At 47.1% G+C, this 20617-nt stretch overlaps 1 protein-coding gene across 1 annotated transcript in view; it reads left to right on the top strand.

The window, feature by feature from the left end:
* The first annotated feature begins 8254 nt into the window (after positions 1-8254).
* The window catches only part of GRM8 (glutamate metabotropic receptor 8), an 813379-nt gene continuing 801016 nt past the window's right edge, over positions 8255-20617 (top strand). Inside the window, exon 1 of the mRNA XM_023737146.1 lies at positions 8255-8502. The gene's annotated coding sequence lies outside the window, so the exon portion shown is untranslated. The remainder of the gene's footprint in view (positions 8503-20617) is intronic.

Here is a 20617-nt window from a genome sequence, read left to right as displayed (position 1 = left end):
ACGTACAGAGACTCAGCACAACCAATACCGTTCAAAGCAGTTTTCTATCAAGGGTCATAGGAAGGAAAAATCTATTTGGGTGTCACATAAATTAAAATTAACTTAATTAAGTTAAAAAAAAACATATAATAAATAACCATCTGTCAAGGTTTTTAATTTAGAACAGGGAGTAGGAAATTCTATTCTGGAAGATCAGCAAATAATAAATATCCTTCTGTAAAATGTCACATAAGGAGTGACGACTGACAGAAATGGACAGAAAAAGGATATGAGAAGAAAGGAAAATGATAAAGAGTGGAGCTTGGAGACAAAGGTAGAGAGAGAAAAGTGCAGGTCCAGGATACAGAGACAGGGACAGAGCACCCCTCCCAGTTTGTAAGAACATGTCCCGGGGGGAAGATGACCAGAAAACTAACCAGTTGCTGTGGAGTCTTCTCCAACTCATGGTGACCCCATGTGTGTCAGAGTAGAAATGTGTTCCATAGGGTTTTCAATGGCTGATTTTTTGGAAGTAGATTGTCAGGTCTTTCTTCCGAGGTGCCTCTAGGTGGATGCGAACTTCTAACCTTTCAATTAGCAGTTCTAACCTTTTGATTAGCAGCCAAGTGCATTAACTGTTTGCACCACCCAGGGACTCCAGGGAATATTACTCCTTCTGTATCTTTTGCTTACATCCTCACTTTACATAGTCCTTTACGGGATCTAGACCTGCCTTTCAGCCACTGCTGTGCGCACGGTCCCCTCTTCTGCCCCTTCCCAGGTCCACTGCCGTGGCTGCACCACTCCCCACAGCTGTTGGGCAGCCCTGTCTATCTGCAGCCCCTGGTCTTCCCACCAGCCTGCATACTTGCCTCTACCACCACTTACTTTCCCACTCAAATAACTAACTGTGCACGCAAACCCTGCCCCTGGCATTTCTCCTGAATTCTACTTCTCTGTCTCCGAAAAGTGAGCTGGGATTCCTCCTTCAGTTCTCATTTAAAGCAATAAAAGCAGATGGCTGGAGAGTCTTTCCCTGGACCTTGTTTTCCCTCCTTCTCTCTCTTCCTCTGTTCCTCTTTAATTCCCTTCCTTCTTCTCTTCTTCCCTCTCAAACTCTTTTATTCAAACAATGATCATCTCTTTCACTCTTCTCCCCTTCTGTATTTGGATATAGAAGAAATGAAGGGAAAGAAGAAGAGGAGAAGAAAGGGAAAAATAAAATTGCTTTCAGGGACAGGCAGGAAAAATGCTCTGGAGTGCTTTGGGACCATCCAGAAGTAAAAGGATAAAATTAAAGCTGTTAAAAGGCAATGGCATCCCTGATCACTGTTGTCTCTCCACTTCACAAACTTCTTTTTCTTCCTTTAGAAGCAATAATGTGCTAAATCTCGGTTAACTGAAGAGTGCTTTATAAATGGTGGATGCTGTCCCTTGCTGAACACTTGTTCTGAGTGCCTGTTCTAGCTGTAGACTGGAATGTTTAATGCATTACAAGCCCTCCCCGCCACCCGCCCATAGAATCTTCAAAGCACCAACTACAGACCCACCTGTGGTAGGCAGACTATGACAGAGCTCAGCTTCCTGGCATTCACACCCTGTGTCATCCCTCCGATTCCCCTGAGTGCGGGCTGGGTCTAGTGAGTCACATCTAATGAGTAGAACATAGCAAATGTGATGGGTTATCACTTTCAAGGTCAGGCTACACAAGACTGTGACTTCCATTTTCCTGGCACTCTCTCACTTGCTCACTCTGGTGAAGCCAGGACCAGGTTTCGAGCTGCCCTGTGGAAAAGCCCACGTGACAAGGAACTGAGGGTGACCTCCAGCCAATGGCCAGAGAGGGACTGATGCCCTCCATCCAACAGCCGTTAGCCACTGAGTGAGCGTGGAAGTGAATCTTGCTCCAGTTGAATCTTGAGATGGCTGTGTCCCCAGCCAACACCCTGACTACAGTCTTGTGAGAGACCCTGAGTTGGAAGACCTAGGTGAGTCACACCTGGGTTCCTGCCCAGCAGAAACTGTGAGGTAATACATATGTGCTGTTTTAACCTGCTAAGCTTTGGGGGTAATCGTTATGCAGCAGTAGACAGCCAATATACTGTCTTTTAAGTGAACTCTTCCTTTAACAGGGTCCTTTTGGTATGCCAACACCCTTAGGTGGGATGCGTGATGGCTTACCTTTAACCACGTTTTACATCTAGAAAATAAAATTCGAGTAAGATTCTTTGGAATTACACAGAAGAGGGAAGCTGTGTTTCCCACAAGCCCTAGAATATACTCATTATTTCTTCTCTATCCATCCTTCTAGACCAGCTTGGAAATCTTCCCGAACTTCTAGAGCACCCTAATCTGACCCATTCAATTTAGCGTTGCTTGTTTATCTTCTACACTTTCTCTCTTATGGCACATCTGTCAGGCTGGAAGTATGGTGACTGTCGTATGGTGTACATTCATGGCCGTGACTTCACTTGGGTCCCTGCGCATACGGTAGGTAATCATGAGCTTCTTGATTATTGATCTTGGAAAGGATCACATAGCCTACCTGGACTCAGTATTGAGTGCCTGATCGTTTGGATAGTTTTGTTTGGTTCTTAATGTCTGGTCAGTTGAAAATAAGGAGCAAAGCAAGCCAAAATATTCTGTCACTAATGGTCTCATGAAACCAGTGCTCATTTCTGACATCAATATTATCAAAAGAAGTTTTTGTTATGAGCTTAAACCCATATAAAATATAATAAAAATTGTTGTCTAGACAGTAGCCGCTATCAGCTAACGCCTGTGCTCTTTCTATTTACCAGATATTGTGCTTCTAGAGGAACCCAAATGAAGCCAGGAGGGATGCATGGACTCTCTCAGGGAATCCCTCCCGTGTCTCCTGCATGCTGTGGGGGTGAGGGCTATGTCGTTGTCACAAACCTCATTGGCCCTGTCTGCCTGTCAGCAGTCTGACTTGCTTCCAGCAGACAATGCTTTCATAAACTGGAGGAAAACCCACACGATACACTCACCACCACCTGCAGATGGTCCAGCAGGGAAAATACTGTCTTCATTTCCAGAAGAAACAAATCCCACTCCCACTTTTCCTTGTCAGCTTGGGTCCACACTGGAGCTTCATGCTGTCGATTTTCCTCTCGGTGAGTAGCCTGCAAAGGTTCAGAGCCTTAATGATTCCAGCAAAGCAGGATTTGTGGCGCAAATCTCCATGTGTTGAATACATACCACAGCTTGAGTTCAATGGACCCCAAACATATGGCATTGTTTTCTGCATTTTCTAACACATGGGCAATTTCTCACGTTTTAAATCAACTGAAAATTGAGAAGATTATAGGCAAATCTTCTTGGAGGATTAACCACTAGGAAATATACTTGGTTTGCGTAAGTATTTGGGATGGGATGGATGAGGAGCTGAGATACTTTTCAAAGACGCATTTCATCTTGCAGAGTGTAGTATCCCAAGGAGAGGCCAGGTGGGTGATTATGGGGTTACCTGCTCATCTGGACAGTCAGGAGGGTGGTGGTGGTTTGGTGGTAGAATTCCTGCCTTCCACGTGGGAGACCTGGATTTGATTCCTGGCCAATGCACCTCAGACACAGCTACCACTTGCCTGTCAGTGGAGGTTGCACATTGCTATGATATTGAACAGGTTTCAGTGGAGTTCCAGACGAAGACAGACTAGGCAAAAAGGACTAGCAATCTACTTCCGAAAATCAGCCAATGAAAACCGTATGGATCACCACGGTCTGAACCTGTTGTACATGGATTGCCATGAGTTGGGGGTCGACTGGATGGCAGTTAACAACGACAACTGGACTGTACTCTCTCCTGATGCAGACTGCAGCAAAGGGCAAGCAGCCATGGTGTTTGGGCCTGATAAATAGGGGTTGTACAGCCAAGTGCCCCCTTCATGTGAGCCTTACTTATCGGGACCAGCGACTCTTGGAGACAATCTCTCTTCCTGTGTCTCAATGTTGCTATCAATCCAGGTGGGTGATAACCTGTGCGTGAGCCCACGCCATTTGCTCAAACCCATTGCCGTCGAGTTGATTTTGACTCATTGTGACTCCGTGAGTAGAACTGAGCTCCGTGGGGTCTTCTTGGCTGTAATTCTTACAGAAGCAGATTACCAGGCCTTTCTTCCATGGCGCTGCTGGGTTGGTTGGAATCACCAACCTTTCAGTTAGTAGTCGAGTGCAAACCACTTTCACCACCCAGGATCTATGTCATTTGCTCAGAAGCTACAAAATAAAGTCATTGAGAACACATATGAATATGCAGAATGGCTCTATTCCCTACCAACCAGATTCCATGGAGGATTCAGGTGATGGCCCCATTCTGAGCATCAAGAGTTAAGAGGACACAAAACCAAGCATTGGGATTGTCTTTTCCCTAGGAGAGATCAATTCTGCTCATCTCTCAGAGGGCTGCACCACAAAAGGGCAGCCATGTGTACCAGTCCTCTGCAGGTAATGATCAGTAGGGAGTAGGAAAGCAGGCTCATTAGACATTTCTCCTCAGAGCCTCTCACTCAGCCTTGTCAGGCCTCCAAAGCCACACCGCCTGTGCTGTCCTCATTATTGGAAAGGGCCCACCAGAGCACCAGGTGCTGCCTTCCTGGATGCCCCGGGGAACAATGCTTCTGGGCTCACAGCTGGCCTCTAGCAGACCCTGGGGACCAGGGGTGGTTAGCAGTGCTGTGCTCTCAGGGGCTTTACAGGCATCCTCTGTCTGCTCTGGCTTCGTGTCTCTTTTTTGTCCCCAACGTATTAATACACATGTGGGATACTAATATGTTAATCCACACCACCCATCTGTCAGTTTGTCGTACTGTGGTGGCTTGCGTGTTACCATGATGCTGGAAGCTACTGTATTTCAGATACCAGCAGGGTCACCCGTGGTGGATAGGTTTCAGCAGAGTTTCCAGACTAAGAGAGATTAGGAAGAAAGGCCTGGTTACTTTGGAAAGTTAGCCAATAAAACCCCTCTGGATCACAAAGGAATATTGTCTGATATAGTGCTGAAAGATAAGCACCCTAGGATCGCGAAGATGGCACAGGACTGAGCAGAGTGTCTTCCTGTTATCCACAGGCTGGCCTTGAGGTGGAGCCAGCTGGAAGGCAACTAACAAGAACAGAGTTCACAAAGGGACATATTCATACACCTACACTATCTCTGATAACGCTGGAGTTTAGGGGTGCGGTGGGCTGCCTGCTGTGGGAACCAGGCTGCTGAGTTTACATTCAAGTTACTGGAGAAGAAGACAGAGGGAGCTCTTCCAGAGCCCCCAGGCTTCATATGCAGCCATGATGGAGCATGCACAGCCCCAGCTCTGTATCAATAAGGGGTTCTTCCCTCTTTCCTCCGTCCCTGCTCCAGGCTGCTTCAGTGCACAAGAATTGAGGTTTCCTATATGGCAACATTTAGGGGCAAGGGCCCCAGCCTATTTCCTTTTTCCAAGTCCTCCTTCCTCCCTTCAGATGGTTGTGGCCGTAAAGGAAAGATTCTGCAATCAAACAGCCCCTCATGTGGAGATGGGTGAGGAAAGGGAAGAGACTAGGAAGGGAATGAGGGGAGAAGAGGTCCCTGGGCTGGAAATCTGTAGATTTTTCTGAAGAACAAAGGGCAAGGGTGGCTTTATGAAACCTTTTCCTTTTGGCAGTAGGACAAGAAGGAGACAGCTGTCTCCTCAACGGAATCTTCACACGATAGTACTAGGCTTGAGAAAAGGACCCCAGGGAAGCAGTGTGTATGGGGCTTGCAATCATGGGTTTTGAAGCTAGACGGCTCTAATGTTTGGTTCTAGCACATTCCAGCCGTGCCTCTAAGCCTAGGTTTCTTTCTTCACCTGTAAAAAATAACAAACCAAACCCACTGCCGGTCAGTCCATTCTCACTCATGGCCACCCCATGTTACAGAGTAGAACTGTTCCCTAGGGTTTTCTTGGCTGTAATCTTTTCCGAAGGAGCTCCGGTGGCTCAATGGTTAAGCCTCGGCTGCTAACCGAAAGGGGTTCAAACCCACCAGCCTCTCCAGCAGAGAAAAACGTGGCAGTCAGTTTTCATAGTTTGCAGCCTTGGAAACCCTATGGAGGCAGTTCTACTCTGTCCTGTAGGGTCACTATGAGTCGGAATCCACTTGAAGGCAGTGGGTTTGTTTTTTGTGTTTAATCTTTTTGGAAGCAGATGGCCAAGCCTTTCTTCGATGGTGCCTATGGGTGGGTTCAAACCGCCAACCTTTACCTTAGTAGTGCCTGTGCAAACCGTTTGCGCCACCCAGGGACCTTCTTCACCTGTAGAGTGGGCTTAATAGTTGTAACCACCTCAGGTTTGGTTTGAGAAGAAACTCATACAGGATAAGCAATGTACAGGAACAGGATAATACAAGACGCCTGGGCAGGGTTTATGTTCCTGATGCTTAGGAAGTTGAAATTCATTGCAAGGATGCCGAAAGGGGGAAGAGGGCGATTAATGTAGAGCCTTCCTCACGCTGGGTCTGTCCTCTCCTTCCCCATCCTCGCTGTCTCGTTTCCACAGCGGTCCCACGCTGGCGGACGCTCCCTTTCCCGCTCACCCGGCAGCGGCGCGGGCTGCAGTTGCCAATGGCCGCCTCTAGATGGAACTTTCTCACCAACACAAGGTCCGGCCGTGCGGTCGCCGGCGCGGCCCAGCTTCTCGGGCGCGGGGCCGCAAGCGCTCTCCCTCTTCCTTCGGCCCGGCGGGTGCAGGGTAGGGGTGCCTGGGCGAGTACTAGTGGCAGGGGGGGCTGGGCGGGCACACAGACCCCGGCGGGTTTCCACCCGCTGACTGCGAAGGGAATCCCGTGGTTTCCCGCAGAAACCCAGAAACCGCGCCGCGCGGTCCTCAGGAGTTCCGTGCCCCGCCTGTTTGAATTATCTCAATACATCGGACCCCGTGCCCGCCCGCGCCCCTCTGGGCCTTGCGACAGTCAATGTCTACCCTCATACAGACCGTCGGGGCTCGGAGGATGACGCCCCTATACTCGAGGCCGGGGGAGAGCCGGGCAGCACCAACGGCGCACAGCTGCGGCGCGGCGTGGCGCAAACTTTGCAGGGTGCTGCGCGCGTGCGAGCTTTACTTTGCGCATCCCCGAAAAGACTGCGCGCAGCGGGCTACTCGTCGTCCCCATGTATTATTCACGGTGACCCTTCTCGGAGATGTGCTCACTAAGGAGGACACGGGACTGGCGGATCCTGACTAACGTGCCTGGTGGTCTTCGCGCCGCGCCTTCCCGCACTAGCTCGTGTCGCCAAGCAGTCGGGGCGCTCAACGCCTTCACAGCCATGTTCCTCCTTTATACGCACCCACTCCTGCCTCCCTTCCCCCCGTCTTTGCGTCCTGTCTCTCTGGTGGGGGCGGGGCGGGTGGGGTGATTTTCGATCAGAACTATTGACATCTGTGCTTTCCGCGTCGGTTGGGGCTGCGGGGATGTAGCGCGCAGGGGGACCCTCCGGCGAGTCTCCCTTTCCTGGCCCGCGCCGGGGCAGCTGGGTGACAACGGGATCCAGGGGCTCCCGCCCCGCCCGGTGCCTCCTCCCGCATCCCGAGGTGACTGGCTGGCGAGAAGCGATTGGCGATCCCGAGCGCGATCCGAACCGCGGCTCCCCGCGCCGCACCGGGTGAATGGCCGCGGGCGGAGGATCAGGAGGCGCCGGGCGCAGACCAATCGCGGCCGCCGGTGGGAGTATTTGTTATTCACATGGAAGAGACTTGGCGCTGGCGCGACCAGCGCAGCCCCCTCAGCCCCGAGAACAGCTACAAGTGCGGCCGCGGTGCTCGCCTCGAGCGGCGGCGGCGGCGGCGCTGACATGGAGCTGCGGGCCCCCCGCGGGCTTCCTCACCGCGCCTTCGGCGGGGAGCTGGGTAAGACTTGCCGAGCCGCAGAAGGAGGCAAAGCGGAAATCAAGTGCCGAATCAGAGGGAAAAGAACCCTCACGCCCCAAATTCCGCCTAAACGCCCTGCCGGCTGCAAAAAGAGGATTCCCTCAATTTTATTCCCCTTTCCGTTTTCTGCCCTAAAGCTATTCATTGGACAGACTGGCGCACCGTTCCTTCTCAGATCACTTTCGTGATTTGCTTTTCCAGGGCACAGTAGACAGCTTTGTGCCACAGAGTCTGGGCGAGAACTGGCGGGTGGAGGTGCCGGAATGGGGGGCGAGGGTCTGGCCGGGCATTGGCGCTTGATTGGGTGTCTGTTGATTTTACGTTGCAAAAGAACAAGGCAGCCACCCCTCTTGTCTTCTCGTGATCACAGCCTAGTGAAGAGGGTTAGAAAAGAGGCAGGCTTTGCTTGGAACTCACCAGGCTTGGAGATGTGATCCCCCAAAAGTTTATTTGGCGGATGGGAGACCCGAGGGTGACGGGCAGGGGGCAGGCGCGCCTAGGATGTTCTGATGGGGCGGACCGCGGCAGGATTTTAGAGCATTCCTTCTCGGATTGCCTGCCCCAGGTGACCTCCTGGACCTGCCCCGGCGGTACCCGGACTTGCCCCGCTGAGATGACGAGGTACCTTCGTTGTGAGAGTCGAACGGGAGGGATTTCCGAAGTTAGAGGCTTCCGGGATGAGTTGGGGTAACCCCTGCTTTCTTGAGCCTGGAGCTGGAGGGCTGGCTAGCCAGGATCTAGGGAAGATGGTGATCGCGGGACAAGCCGGGCTGTGTGGGGGTACCCGAGACGCCCCACCCCCACACAGCGCACATACCACCTTGAGTTTGCATTCTCCGAGTGCACCCCGCCAGGTTGGGATCCCCGTCCCTCCCCTCCCCCCTTGTGGCTTTCGGGAAAACACTGGAGTTTCCTGTCTTGTTGGGGGTGGGAGCGGGGCGAGGGGGGAAGGTCTGGGGATCTTGAGTTTACAAAGCAAAGGCGAAAGCTCCTCAACAGCTTCTCTGAGCGCCCGCGCCAGCGGGGCCCCAGGTGCAGGGCTAGCGGACGCGGGGCGTGGGCGCTCCGGCCGCCAGGTGTGGCGGGGGCGGAGGCTGGGTCCTCAGGCGCGCCGGGGACTGGGACGAGGACCCAGGTGCTTTTCCACCGTCCTGAGCTCTTACCCCGAGCCCGGGCTCAACAGCCTGAAGGACGGGGAAGAAAAAGGAAGATACCGCCAGGAAGAGAGGAGCGGGGCGAGGTGGGTGGCTGCAGGCAGAATTAGAGATCCCTCCCAGCTACGCCAAAAGCGAGCCCATCTGCTCAGCCAAACAGTTCAGAGATCCCTAGAGATTCATACAGTTGATGAAAATATAACAGAATCACTCCCTCCCCCCAGAATCAGTCTGTCTGACGAGCACCCTTGGTGCAAAAGAAATGCAGAGGGGCGTGCAACTGCGCAAGACAGCACCCCCGCGCTTCCCTGAGGAATTGCTTCCCCGTTCCCCAAACTGCAGAGCCTAGGGTCAGAGAGTGTAGGCGCCGCTGGGATAGTGGCGGTGAAAACAGACCCACCCGCTGCAGCAGCACAGACCCCTCAGTCCCTGAAGTGAGCCCCGCCCCGGGAGGGAATGCCCTTTTTGCCATTTGGGGATGATCGTTTTCCTCAGACTTGAAAACGTGGGAGGCTCGCGAACACCCAAGAATACAGTGCCACCTCGGCCACTGCGCCGATTGAATACAAATCCTGATGACTGACATTTAGACCTGCAAAACAAGGCTGGTGGTGGAGGTATTTACAAGAAAAATTATAAACGGGAGACATGCATTCCGATGAAAGCTTCTATTTTGCTTGAAGGAAGAATAAAGAGAAAAAGAGCCACCAGCAGGTAGATCTTGGACAAACAGCTTATTGCACTTGACTGTAATCCCCATTTTCCGATATGAAATTGTTTGTCAATAATTGCAGATGGCTACAGAAACCACTTTAGTTTACCTTGGTCACTTCTTGTGAGTAATGTCTGGAAGGATAGCTGAGGAGACAGAATGAGCTCTGTGAAATTTATTCCCTGCTTCCTGAAAATATGTGGCTTGATAATTTTGAAGAGAAAAGCCTTATCCATCAGGGAAAATGAAACAAGATGTTTAAATGCAATTTTCCCATCTCAGAGTCCACTACAGGTTGTACCATACCTGAGACAAAGAGAGAATCCTTGCTTTTAAATCAGGAATGTGTTGAGAAATCGAGAGGGGAGGCTGTCTTAGGAGAGGATTTATCCAGAATAAAGAAGAAGGTGTGAGAACACAGCTCTAAACTATTATTTAGGATCAATTGCTTCTATTTGGTTTCTGCTAGCTAGTTCTGCCCTGCCATGCCCCCTTGGTAAGTTATGGCTGCTTGAATAATTAGAAAACCATCCAGATCCAAAAGTAGTAGAAAGAAGAGCTGAGCTCCAGTGAGTGCAGGGGAAAGTTAGAGGTCTGGAGAGAGGTGCTCTTTTGAAAGTTGACTGGGCAGGTTGGAGCTGCTGCAGGGCTTGTGCGGTATTTATGCAGCAAATAACCCAGCTGACGTTCACGATGGCAGCATGGCGTGCCAATCTTTGTGTAAGAATGTCCCATTGTCTTCAGGGCATGAGGCACAGAACACTCTGCACGGATGCTTGTGATAGCATGGATGTTTTTCCTTCTACCTTTCTTTCCCACTGTCTTCCTCCTGTAGTTAGAATGCCCAACATACAGACGACTTTGCTTTGGTCTGTGAAATCTACTTGTCCTAGTCCAGTGTCCTAAAACAAGATGCTGCTGCCATGGATTTATCTCTTAACTAGACCCACAGCAAAGACCTGGCCCATCTCCCTGTCCGCTGGGCAGGCTGGCTTGAAAAGGTTCAGGAAACTGTTGCCGTTCCCTTGATAGGATCTGATTGGGCACCACCAGGCAAAGATTCACGCACGTAGTTTGCCCGGGAGGGACAGTCACTCCAAATGGTTCATAGTGCTTCCATCTTAAGAGTGGGTTTTCTATCTGCTAGGATTTCAGATTTGGCTTTTCTTTCTTGTTTTTTGGCTCTGAAAAGTATTTTATTTGATTTTCGTTTCTCTTTGGTGCTTTGACAAGTTGTGAAGAACTCACCCACTCCATGGCTGGGAAAGGCCTTGAACGTGATGTCATCTCTCATCACAGGATCCACTTTATGAGTGGTGGGTATGGCCGTTGGAGTGATTTCAGGGGCACTCCTGAGAGGCTGTAGCTCCTTGCTTTGGCTTGTTACACATCCAGTCTTAACCATTATTAGAGGCACATCTTTGGTGAGGAAATTATGGATCTCCTAAGAATTGTCTTAAAAATGCGGATGTTCCAGTTAGGGTATGACAGTAACGTATCTTCAAATTTTGATACCCACTAATGAATCCACTCACTTCTCACTACCTTCAAAGGTAATGAGAGAGCAAAGTCTTGAGGTTGTGACCCATAGGACACATGAGCACTGCGATAGGGAAGGAGACAGGGGACCCAGGTATGGGGGGAGGGCAGCAGGTGAGCAGAAGCAGGGAGTTGTCCGAGGGGCCCAAGAGGAGTGTGTGAGCTTACTGGGCACATGTCTTGCCAGTTTCATACTTTTTCAGGCAGGATTGTGTCTAAAGATAGAGCTTTGCTGGGTGTCTCTTGGCTAGCTTTCCTAGTGGTAATGATCCTTAGTGGCAGAAGCTCAGCAGTATGTTCAGCTTACAGCTGAGGAAGGTTTCCTTTTGTCTTGCTTCCACTACAGAAGAGTAGCTCATCATCACTTCCTCCAGAATAGTCCCTTGGATTCTCCAAGGTTTCATGACCATCAGCTCTCCATGTGAGATATTGCACTTCCATTGACTTTTCCTCTTGTGTCCTTCTTCCAGTTTCCCTTCAAGCTCCTCACTCATAACAGGGGCTCTCCAGGGTTGATTCCCTGGACGCACGACTGTTGTTAAGGTCTGATCAGCCCTGAGTGAGCTGGAAGAGTGGCTTTCTCATGTCTTCTAAATACAATTCACCAGTAAAATATTTTAGTTCTAGGACTCATTGTTAAACTAATAGCATCCGTGTATGTTCTTATAGCACTTGGCAATTTAGAAACTATTTTTACACACACTATATTATTTGATTTCGCAACTCTGGGAGGTGGGCAGACATCATTCCCCATTTTAGAAACAAAGAAACTGAGACCAAGTGAAGTGACTTGGCTAGTGCCATTCAGTGAGTACTGGGGGAGGGAGATTAGAATCCGGGTCTCCTGACCCCATGACCCAACCCCCATAGTCCTCTTAATCAAATCAAGGTTAACTCAATATCCACCACAATCCCTAGCACCCAGGAAGCAGCAGACCTGCATTTGAATCTGGACTGAGGCTTTAGACACAGTCACATAATCTTTCAATTTTCAGGTTCATGATTTACCAATTGGGGGCCATGATGGTGTTCTTAGGTGCCGTTGAGTTGGTTCTGACTCATAGCGACCCTGTGTATAACAACAGAATGATGTTGCTTGGTCCTGTGCCATCCTCACGATATTTGAGGCATGTTTGAGCCCATTGTTGCAGCTACTGTGTCAATCCATCTCGTTGAAAGTCTTACTGGTTTTCCACTGACCCTCTACTTTGCCAAGCCTGATGTCCTTCTCCAGTTGGTTCTGGTTCAAATTCCTGCTGGGAATTTGCATTTCTAACAGGTTCCCAGGCCTTGCTAATACTGCTGGTTAGGGACCAATTCTGAAAACCACTAGTAGACCAGTGGTTCTCAAAACATATTATAAGAATCATCTTGGGGTATCGTTAAAATGTAGTTTCTAATTCAGTATATCTGGGGTGGAAATGCAAATTCTCAGCAGCGGTTCTAACCAGAACAAACCGGTTCAAAACCTTGCTGATAACATGTCCTAAGTAAGCTAGATGACGTCTCACCACCCTTGCTTCTTCTTCTTTTTACTTTTATTGTGCTTTAGGTGACAGTTTACAGCACAAATCAGTTTCTCATTCAAAAATTTATACACAGATTGTTTTGTGACATTGGTTGCAATCCCTGCATTGTGTCAGCACTATCTCCCTTTCCCTTTCTACCCCAGCTTCCCCGTTGTCTATTCATCCAGGTTTCCTGTCCCTTCCTGCCTTCTCATCTTTGCTTTTGGGCAGGTGTTGCTTATTTGGTCTGGTATACTTGATTGAACTAAGAAGCACGTTGCTCACGTGTTATTGTTTATTTATAGGCCTGCCTAATCTTTGGCTGAAAGGTGGACTTTGGAGGTGGCTTCAGTTCTGAGTTAGCAGGGTGTCCAGGGACCATACTCTCAGGTATTCCTCCAGCCTCTGTCAGACCAGTAAGTCTGTTCTTTTTTTTTTTTTTTTTTTGTGAATTTGAATTTTGTTCCACATTTTTTGCCTGCTGTCTGGGATCCTCTATTGCGATCCCTGTCAGAGCTGTCTGTGGTGGTAGCCGGGCACCATCTAGTTCTTCTGGGCTCAGGCTGGTAGAGGCTGTGGTTCATGTGGTCCATTATTCCTTTGGACTAATATTTTCCTTGTGTCTTTGGGTTTCTTCATTTTCATTTGCTCTAGACAGGATGGGACCAATAGATGTATCTTTGATGGCCACTCGCAAGCTTTTAAGACACCAGACGCTACTCACCAAAGTAGGATGTAGAACATTTTCCTTATGAACTATGTTATGCTAATTGACCTAGGTATCCCCCAAGACCATGGTCCCCAGCCCTCAGCCCCGGTAACTTGGTCCCTCACGGTGTTTGGATGTGCCTAGGAAGCTTCTATACTTTGCCTTTGTCAAGTTGTGCTGACCTCCCTTATATTGTGTTTTGTCTTTCCCTTTGCCAAACACTTGTCTACCGTCTAGTTAGTGATTTCCCCTCCACACCCCTCTTCTCCTTTGTAATCATCAAAGATTGTTTTTTTTTTTTTCTGTGTGTATACATTTTCTTGGGTTTTTATGATAGTGGTCTCAATAATTGTGCTTTTGTGATTGACTTATTTCACTCAGCATAATGCCCCCAGATTCATCCATGTCATGAGATGTTTCATGGATTCATCATTGTTCTTTATTGTTGTCTAGGGTCACTATGAGTTAGAATGGACTCGACAGCAACCAGTTTGGTTTGGAGTATTCCATTGTGTATATGTACCATAATTTGTTTATCCGTTCATCTGTTGATGGGTGCTTAGGTTGTTTCCATCTTTTTGCTATTGTGAATAATGCTGCAGTGAACATGGGCGTGCATATGTCTTTTCGTGTGGCGGCTCTTATTTCAGTAGGATATATTCCTAGTAGTGGGGTTGCTGGATGGTATGGTGTTTCTATTTCTAGCTTTTTAAGGAGGTGCCACATCATTTTCCATAGTGCTTGTACCATTTTTTTATTCCCACCAGCAATGCCTAAGAGTTCCAATCTCCCTGCAACCTCTCCAATGTTTGTTATTTTCTGTTTTTTTGATTAGTTGCCAGTAATGTCGGGGTGACATGGTATCTCACTGTACTTTTGATTTGTATTTCTCTAGCGGCTAATGATCGTGATCATTTCCTCATGTATCTGTTAGCTGCCTGAATGTCTTCTTTGGTGAAGTGTCTGTTTATTTACTTTGCCTGTTTTTTAATTGCATTGTCTTTATGTTGTTGGAGTGTTGAAGTATTCTATAGATTTTAAAGATTAGACAATTGTCGAATCTGTGGTAGCCAAAAAAATTTTCACAGTCTGTAGGTTTTGTTTTCGCTCTTTTGGTGAAGTCTTTTGATTAGCAGAAGTGTTTGATTTTTAGGAGCTCCCAGTTATCTAGTTTATCTTCTGGTGCTTCTACATCGTTAGTTATGGTTTGTATTGTATTTATTCCACGTATTAGGGCCTCTAGTCGCCGTCCGTGCTTCTAAGGAGCATTCTGGCTGTATTTCTTCCAAGACAGATTCGTTCATTCTTCTGCCAGTCCGTTCTTCACCATGATACCAGCCTTGTATTTTGAGAAGGAATTGAGATAACGGCATATTGTAGGCATTTAATAAATATCAGTTTCACCCCCTTGCATCTTTTATGTGACTATATTATAGAAGTGGCTTCTCATTACTTGAAATATAGTCTCTTTATGCAATAGCTGTGCACCTGGAAAAAAAAAGTGCACAAATGGAATTCTACTAAATCAGATTGTATTTTAAATGCACCAGGGGATTTAGCTATTTAAAGGAAACCTGTGGTGAATCCTTTTGTAATGCAAACAATCTCCTTCTAATTTATCTATTTAGTAAGTTGAGCTTCTCATGCATTAGATTTTCTTAATACAGGGCTTGCTTGTATAGAAGAGCTCCACAACCCTTTCTCACTGATGGGGAAAGAGCTGTTTGGCTTGCAAACAAAATCAGAGTTACTGTGTTTGGTTGGCCAAGTCTTGCTTTGATGTTTGAGCTTAATCTCATATTCCCTCATTATTAAATAATGGAATCTCAGAACTGGAAGCTGGAAGATACCTTAGAGACCACATGGTCCTGCTCAGTCATTTCACAGACGAGGAAGCAGAAGCCGACAGAGGTGAAGTGACATGCTCATGCTCAATGTCACCAGCCAGTGACTGTCAGGATTCAATTCCAGGCCTTGTTCTAGGAAAGAGCTCTGTCTCCCCATCCTCGTTCTGCTGCCCCTAAGAACCCAGAGCCATGCACATATGTGCGTCCTGGGAGATGATAGAGAAATAGAATGTTTTTTCTAAAACCACCAAATGGAGCTGCACATGTGGACAGTTTCAAGTGAAACTACTGGACTTACAGTTTTGTGAGCTGATGACAGTATTCAGCTGAGCCTGAATATTGATGGAAGGCGGCATGGGAATGCTCTTTGGCCTTTTTTATGAGAAAAAATATAATCTTGGCTATGTTCTTCAGCAAGGACTTTACCATATCATGTGCTAAAATAGTAGGTTTGCTAAGCGCTGGAGGAAGACATGGCAAGGGGCCCTGAGAGACCGTATGTGTGTAGGAGGGTTCACTTTCGTCGGCATCAGACTGGTCCAGAAATCTGATTTTAAGTAGAGGTGTTTGGTGTCGCAAATGGTTAAGTGCCAGGCTACTAACCAAAAGGTTGATGGCTCTAATGCACTGAGAGGTGTCTTGCAAGAAAGGCCTGGCAATATATTTCTGAAAATTCAGCTATTGGAAACCCTGTGGAGTACATTTCTACTCTGAGACACATGGGGTCACCATGAACCAGAATTGACTCAATGGCAACTGGTTTGGTTTTTGTTTGCACACACTGTATTTAATATTCTCAACCCTTTGAAAAGGAGCCCTGGTCGCGCAACAGATAAATGCTCAGCTGCTAATGGAAAGGTTGGCAATTGGAGTCTACCCAGTGGCTCTGTGGGAGACAGATCTGGCGATCTGCTCCCATAAAGATTACCCAGTGGAGAAATTCTACTGTCATCTGGGGTCGCTATGAGTCAGAATTGACTCAGTGGCACTCAACAACAGCAACCACCCTTTGAGAGATTCAGAAATCACCCTTTCCCTGAAATGCCCCCGGTAGTTCCTTCCTAGTTAGTACATTGTCTTGTTCTTAATGAACTAACTGTTGAAGTTGTGCACATTCCTGAAAGATTTCAGTCGAGAGGAGGGGCTGGGGTTTAAGCAGCGTCCTCACTATCCCTGGGGCAGCCACAGCTGTCCCTGCAGCACGGGGGACTTTCTCAGAGGACGGGACTCACCTTTGTATGTGTGTGTGTCGGGGGTGGGGGGTTCTGAGGATTTTGGTCGTGGTGCCACTCAATAGCTTTTGAGGTTTGGACCAATTTCCGCCTCTCCTGGCCTTCTTTTCTCATTTATACAAGAGCTGATGATTGGTGTATGAAAATTCAGTGAGATACTCTGCTAGGTACTTGAGGCTCTGGTACAGAGAAGGTACTTAGTAAAAAGAAGCAGAATTCGAGGCTCTGGCCCTTAAAGACTGTCCTTACTAGTGGCCTTTTAGGAATCAGCTAGAGCTCTGTGAAAACCAGTTGTCCTTGAGTCAACGCCAACACTTGGTGACCCTGTGTCTGTCAGAGTAGACCTGTGCTCCATAGGGTTTTCAATGGCTGATTTTTCCGAAGTAGATCGTCAGGCCTTTCGTCTAAGGAGACTGGGTGAAATCAAACCTTCAGCCTTTTCATCAGCGGCTGAGTATGTTAACCATTTGCACCACCCAGGGACTCCAGAGCACTGCTAGCGAGCCACAGACTCAGGTTCCAGCCAGAGGCCCCACTCCCCAGCAGACGCAGGCCCCTCTAGATGGCTGATGAAGTGCTAATGATGCCATACATTAGGTGCGCAGGGAGGGAGTGAACAGGAAGGGCCAGAAAGATTTAGTAATCTGGTTAGCTTCCTGGCAGGCCTGCCCTGCCCATCGTGTGGGCTCAGAAGATGGGCAGAGCCTCTGTTCCCCACCTCGGTCGTATTTTTAGGAGTGCAGACCTCACACCTCCTTGAAGAAGTCCATCAGCACAGATGAGGTTTGTACCAAACCTCAGAGGAAGATCAGTTTGAGAGAAAAAGTGTTTTACTTTAAACCAAGCCCAGAACTTGAAGGAGAGCTGTTTGGATCTATAGCACAGAAAGGTCACTGACTCAGACTAGACCAAGTTTGGACTGAAGCTCACAAGTTTTGTCTAGGAGCCAGATTAGACAATGTACGATTATATAATGAAACCTAATTGATGTGGTTTTAAGCTAACTGTCAAATGTATTTTTTAAAAAATTCTTTAGAATTTAAAAGGGAAGCTAAACCTTCCAGCAGTCAAGAGTCTGATTTTTGTGACAGTGTATCAGATTTTGAAATAACTGCAGTATTTCAATATTTTATAAGTAGCTCTGATTTTATTTTTAAAGGGACAAACAAGGTTCAGTAGATACCCTACCAACATACCAACAGGGCAAATAGAGAAAAAGCTGCTCGGCTTTAGTAACAAATGAACTACAGGCGGCGTTAGCAATGATAGATCTATTCACTGAGTAGTTACCTTATCAGATACGACGCTTTGTATGCGTTTGGTAAGGCCGGTCCTGTCTCCTTTTTACAGACAAGAACACCAGCTTTAGAAAGATTTAAAACAAACGAACAACCCGTTGCCGTCGAGTCGATTCCGACTCATAGCGACCCTATAGGACAGAGTAGAACTGCCCCCTAGAGTTTCCAAGGAGCACCTGGTGGTTTGAACTGCTGACCTTTTGGTTAGCAGCCATAGCACTTAACCACTACCCCACCAGGGAAAGGTTAAGTCCCATTAATTCTATATTGCAGGGGAGGAAACTCAAGCAAAAATTCAAATCATCTGTCCAGTAAATAATAATCAGAACTCAACCTCTCGTTTTCCATTTAATTAATTCACCTACCAAACAAAACTGATTCCTGTCTCAGTGCTGTTCATCCCCCAGCCTTTCCTTAAATTAAAGCTCAAAACAGACCCATGAGATGCTAAAGATGTGAAAAATTATTGCCACCACCACCAATTTTAAAAGCAACTCAGTTTATTACTTCCAGGAATGTACAACAAGTGGAACTAGGTTGAGTCCATATGAGTAGGTAAGGATGATTTGTGATTAGCAGATGGTCTGTTTTTACGTTCATTTATAATTGAAAACCATTTATTCTCTTCAGTGTTTTAAATACTTGGGAGGCGGCTTGGTGTAATGAAGAAAGAACTGGCCTTTGGAGACTAGCAGACTTAGGTGCTCCTCCTTTTTCCTTAAGTATTTCTCTTTCAGCTTATGTCTTAGTTACCTAGTGCTGCTGTAACAGAAATACCACAAGTGGGAGACTTTAACGGACAGAAATTTATTTTGTCACTCTTCTGAAGGCTGCAAGTCCAAATCAGGGTCTAGGCTGTGTTGATTCCTTCCTTGGCTCCTTGGCTTGTAGACAGTCCTCACGTGGTGTCTGTCTTACCCCGTGTGTGTGTGCACGTCTAGTCTGCTCTTTTGATAACTCAGAAGCCGTTAGGTTAGGATCCGCCTGACACTGATACCGGCACAGAGCCCTGGTGGCACAGTGGTTAAGGGCTTGGCTGCTGACCCAAATGTTGGCGGTTTGAATCCTTGGAAACCCTATGGGGCAGTTCTGCTCTGTCCTATAGGGTCGCTGTAAGTCAGAATCGACTTGATGGCAAGGGTTTTTTTTTTTTTTAATACTGGCGTGGCCTCATTAACATAACAAAGAAAACCCTATTCCCACATAGAATTGCATCCACAGGCATAGGGGTTAGGATTCCAATACGTGTTTTTTTGGTGGGGGGGACACAGTTCATTCCACAGCACCTTATTTATCCAGTTATTCTGTGCTTTCTCAGAAAGAATATGCTAAGGGTCAGGCCAGCCATGTGGGCATGGTCTCAAATTCTGAATTAGTGGTCGGAGTTAATGAAGTTTTACTATAATGTAACAGGCCTTCTTCGTGAAACTGTAAAACACAATCTTACTTCTCTTAATAGGTGAGTGGTATAATTTACATGATTTCACCCAGAAAGTCAAGTTGACTTTCCAAGTGTTTCTTTCTATGGAATACCTATGCTCAGGCTGTGGGTTAATTGCAGAGTTTCTGAGGGAGAAGCAGCTGCTAGGAGGATTGAGTGTGAGGGCATATCAATGGGAAAATCAGAAAAGCACTAAGTATTTTAGGAAAGACAGGAAATCCAGGGTGTAGCTGTGTGCCAGGAAGCAGGGAAACTTGTCATAGGCAGAATAGACTAGAACTATCTCTGTGGACAGGCTGCCAGAGGTACACTCGGAGATACAGGGCAGTGCCTCCTTCGGTCCTCTTCCCTAAGCTAAAAGTGAAAAAAAGATCAGCCTTCTCCGAAGGCCTTGGCCATACACTCAGCTGTCCTCTAGGGAGGCGCCATCCTTCCCTTTGGGACAGGAGGAACGAAAGAAAATTTTACAAACTGGAAATTGAACAAGTGAATGGAAAATACAACCAGATGTTGGTTGGCTAGGGTACAGGAGAATGTCCAAATTTCAGGTTCCAAGTTCATATATAAATAGATTAGAAATGAGCATTAGATGAACCACCTTGCCAAACTAAGTTGGCGCTATTTATTCTCTTAATTATATGTGCATTTCAAATCTCCGATTCCCTTATGTTAAGTCAGTTTTCATTTTCTGTTAAACCTCCTCCAAAGTCCTCTGAAAGAACCTCATGGAATTCTTTAAAAATAAAGTCCTTAGAATAAACTTTTTCTATAGATATGGGGGTAGATTCTTTCACTCTAGCTTATTTCTAGTCTTGATGAAATAGCTCTTTTTCCCGGTGAGTCAGGCAAAATTAACAAGCTCTTCAGTTGATCTCCTGCTCTGATCTGCTCCTAGTGATTGTAGGATCAAGGCTTGTTTATTTCAGAACTGTGAGAATATCCATTGCTTCCACCCCACAAAGTAACAGGAAATATGACAGTGGCAATAGGAATATCTTCACACATAACCCTCCCTGTGTGTTTAATTTTCAAGTCTTTGTTTTGTTACCAGAGAATAATGAGATAATTTATATGAAATAGCTGACATTCTACGTTCACTTCTTTCACAAGCTATAAAACTTACACATTTTGGGCTCCTTGTGTGGATTTCTTTTGGTGATTGAATAATCATTTTTTCCCTCCCTGGGAAATCTGAGGCACCAAGAAGAATGTCATTAACAGATGACTGGCTTGTTGACTACACCACAGAAAATAACCTTTCATTATGAGTTTGCGAACAAAATTTAAATGCTAAAT

Source organism: Trichechus manatus, unplaced genomic scaffold (genome assembly GCF_000243295.1).
Source record: "Trichechus manatus latirostris isolate Lorelei unplaced genomic scaffold, TriManLat1.0 scaffold00097, whole genome shotgun sequence".
Classification (NCBI taxonomy): domain Eukaryota; kingdom Metazoa; phylum Chordata; class Mammalia; order Sirenia; family Trichechidae; genus Trichechus; species Trichechus manatus.
The sequence above is the reverse complement of the archived record's forward strand: the minus strand, read 5'-3'. Positions and strand labels throughout refer to the sequence as shown.